Raw genomic sequence first — 4,095 nt, forward strand, 5'->3', positions numbered from 1 at the left:
ACTCCTGAGCCATCTCCGTATCCACAGATAGACCAAATGATGTCGTGGTCTCTTTCGAAGTTCGAAGGACGAACAACAACAACATAATACCCCAACGGCTGAAAGGGCGAGCATGTTTGGTGGGATGGGGATTCGAACTCGCAGATTGTGATTCAAGCGCACTAACCACCTGGCCATGTCGGGTCTGAAGAAAAAGGAAGAATATTGATATCAAATGAATATGCATCTTCATTCATACTGATTTTTTTGTGAAACTCAAAACTATGTATTGTGGTCTTTCTTTTATGTATTGCATTATGATGTTTTGTGAAAAAGCTGAATGTGATGGATGAAAATGGATATCATTTTTTGAATTCAGTGTACAGGAATTATTGTAGAACATAAAAGACAATAAAACCATCACAGGCCTGTGTTATTATGTTTTCCCTCCCTCACCCGACATTGAATTCATGCTCAATATTTTGCTGATCAATTGCCGTCAGGTGCAGGTATGCCCCGTCCTCTCCCCGGTTGATGGACCAATATTCTTTGGCTTATCAGTGGGCCTTGAAGCCCTTTTTGGATTCCCAATGTCTGGATCCTCTCCTCCCCATGTGGGGCTGGAATCCTCACTCATGGACTTCATGAGTAAAGCAGATGGGCAATTTTTGCTCATCCCCACTGACATAAGATTCTTACAATTCTGGTCTTTCTGCTTTTCAAAATAGGGAATTGCAAACACCCATTGTGGAGTTATTCCTCTGGACTCCTTAACGTGTGTTCTCCCTCCCTTTTTTCCTCTAGTGGACCAGGGGAGTCTTTACCACTTCAGTTCCCAATTGCTGGAGTGGTGGATTGGAGGTTTCTTCCAGAGATAGGTTGTAAAATAACAGAAATCATACTCAGGACTTACAATTACCCACTCAGTGCAAAGAGGTCTGTCATCATTAAAATTATTGAATAGGCAATAACATACTATTCTGGATCTAAGATGATTCCCCCAGATATTTTGCCTTGGCTGTACCACACTTGTTGATCATACTATACATGCTTATGCAAGGTGCTTCCACTGGATGTTTCTGCCTGGTTGGACCACACTTGACTTACTCAATAGAATTCCAAAGTGCATTCACTAGATGTTTCTGCTCGGACGGACTGCACATGGACTAATCCTATATATCCAAGGCACCTTCCCCTGGGTTTTGCCTGGGTGGACCTCACTTGGCCATAATATTATATATCCAAGGTGCTTCCCCTGGGTGTTTTTGCCCAGGTGGACTGCACTTTTAAATCTTAAAAACTTATGCAAGGCATTTCCAGCAAAATCTGACTTGTCCCCTGGATGTTTTTTTGCCTGGGCAGACTGTGGCCTATTCATATATAATTCTCTGGCACCTTACATTGACTATTATTCCTATATCACATACTATGACCTACTACATATGTGGACAAATAACGCACTATCTGTTGATGATGGGCTGATTCTGAATTATCAGACAAAATTTCATCTTACTACTTATTTGTGACACTTCCCCTAGTTTTTTTTTTTTTTTTTTTATTTTATATTATATATAATACTAGGGTAAGATCACTTTTGTTGCTACCAGTTTCCTCGGACTTGCTCCAGTGTGTCCCAGGACTCTTCCCTTGGCACATTGTGGATTACATACTAGACATTTTGTATGTCCACTCTGTGCTGATTCATGTCATAGTTATACTGCACTGCTCCAGAGCAAAGTGCTATACATGTTTTTCTTGAATATATTGTGCCTGCCTCATATATTCTACCCTATATATATATTACTGGGCAAGGAGCATACCTATTCCAGAAGTAGTGCTATACCCTATAGGTGTGTCTTACTTTCTTCTTCTGGCACATCTGTTTTTTTCAGGTGGTTGTTATATGCTTATCTGAATACTTTCATGCCTTCACCGGCTCCTCCACCTTTTCAATGTGGGATTCGTGCTTTGGGTGAGAGGAGGTAGTACCATTCTGGAAATTAACATTTTCCTACACTTATAAGTATAATTTGGATGGGAGTAATCTTAACAGTGCTATGAAGGATAGGGATCTTGGTGTAATAGTCAATTAGTCTCTAAATCCATTCAAGCAATGTGCTGTTGAGAGTGGTAGGGCAAATAGGATTTGAGGTTGTATCTACAGAAATATTGAATACAAGTCTAAAGTTATCATTTCGTTGTATAGGTTACGGATTAGACCTCATTTGAAGTAATGTGTTCTGTTTTGGGCTCCTTACCTTAAGAAGGGCATTGAATTGTTGGAAAGGGTTCAAAGAAAGACTACTACAATGATACATGGAATAGAAAGGTTTTCATTGGAGGACAGGTTAAGATATAGGAAATTTTTCTCTTAAGAAAAACAGAAGAGGTAGAGTGGATATGATTGATGTGTTTAATATTATTAAGGTAATTGAAAGTATTGATGTATCGTCTTGTTTTGTATTCAAAGGTGAGAATGACAAGACACAAATATAAATTTTGTCAGGGTAGGAGCACTTTCAGCTTAGACAGTTTTACTTTTCTAATAGGGTGGTTATCCTTTGGAATGGGTTGCCTTCGGATATTGTAGAGGAAGTAAATTTAAGTGAGTTTAAGAAAAAGCTTGATAAGTATATGAATGATAAGTGCTGGCTTTAAGATTATTTTTTAAAATTATTTTAATTTAGTTTAGAGGATGGAACAGCCAAGATTGACCAGTAGGTCCCATATTGTCCCAAAACGTTATGTTAAATGTATTTCCGATAGGTACTTACCTGTTCTCACCCACTTTCCACCCTTCTTTCCCACTGATATGATAGTGTTTTAGTTTGTAACCACCAATTCTTAAAAGTGAGGATTGTGCTAGAATAGTAGTGGGAGCTACTTATGTTAGTACAGATGGTGCAATATGATTAATGTAGGGTATTCACATGTTCTGAATTGGTGTGAAAATAAAGGGGTATAATATACTGGTGCACTAATAGGGAAAATTTTTAGAATTGCTTATAGAGCAAATCAAAGTCGAGATAGCTTTGGGGATAGGAGGTAAGTACCTGTCAGAAATACACTTTCAATGTATAAAAATGTTAACTTGCATTCCTCTAGGTCATTGTTTTTGTTTTGTTTTCTCACTTATGTTTATTTAACTTAAAAAAAGTTTTTGATTTTTACATTTTAGTTATTTTTGAATTACATATATATTGAAAATATATAATATAGTGTATCCCACACTATACAAAAAAAGAAGGAAATTTAGCACTTCAAGATTGAAGCCTTCTGACACACCTGTTCTTTTCAGGCAGTTGTTATATGCTTATTTGAATACTGTCAGCCTTCACTAGCCTGTCCACCTTTTCAATGTGGGATTCTTGCTTTGGATGAGAGGAGGTAGTACCTAAATTTTTCTCACTAAGTTGTTTGTCCAAAACAATTCATATAGCTTTCAAATATGCATTTTAAAACACAAACAGTAAATCAAACAGTAAAAAAAAAGACCCAAAATTACTAAATCTGCCCTTCTAACTGACATATAAAAAGGTTTAAAAATTTCATTACTTGTTGAAGTGCTAACTTGAGTATTCATTCAATAAAATCTGCTTGGGAAATAGTGCCTTTTATTGAAATAAACTAGCACATAGCCCATCAAAAATGATGAGGCAAGTACTACCACCCCACCTCATAGTATACCCTAATATCACATTTCATAGCAAACTGAAATAAATAAATTTTGGCAAAATCAAACTTGACCAACAAAGAGACAGACAAGTGCAGTTGAGGCAATCAGATGTCAGTAAATTCTTTTGTGAGCCAATCAAAATTAAGTTCAGTCATAAAATAAATTCTTGGCGTATTCATGGAATAATTATTTTTGAAAATCGGTTAGATTAACAACTTCTAATATATAGAAAAGTTAGTGCGTTTTGGTAACACTATGTTCGAACAATGGCTTTTATGTCATGTTGCTTAGCAATAAAAGTATAACCTAATATTGTTGTTTGTCTATGAACTGAAAGTATAAAATGAAATATATAGACAATAAAACTGGAAAAATATTTATTGATTTCTTAATTTAGAGTCTATGTTGATTAAAGAGGTTTGTTTTTATTAAAAATGGTG

General features: G+C 36.2%; 1 protein-coding gene across 2 annotated transcripts in view; it reads left to right on the forward strand.

Moving 5' to 3' along the window:
* LOC106468824 (cyclin-K-like) overlaps positions 1-4,095 on the forward strand; it is a 57,484-nt gene that overhangs the window by 7,305 nt on the left and 46,084 nt on the right. The window contains exon 1 of one of the 2 annotated variants that reach the window (XM_013929268.2): positions 3,343-3,366. The exons of the other annotated variant lie outside the window; for it this stretch is intronic. The gene's annotated coding sequence lies outside the window, so the exon portion shown is untranslated. Of the gene's footprint in view, positions 1-3,342; positions 3,367-4,095 lie in introns of those variants that run through there. 2 annotated transcript variants of the gene reach the window in all.

Source organism: Limulus polyphemus, unplaced genomic scaffold, assembly GCF_000517525.1.
Source record: "Limulus polyphemus unplaced genomic scaffold, Limulus_polyphemus-2.1.2 Scaffold3179, whole genome shotgun sequence".
Classification (NCBI taxonomy): Eukaryota; Metazoa; Arthropoda; class Merostomata; order Xiphosura; family Limulidae; genus Limulus; species Limulus polyphemus.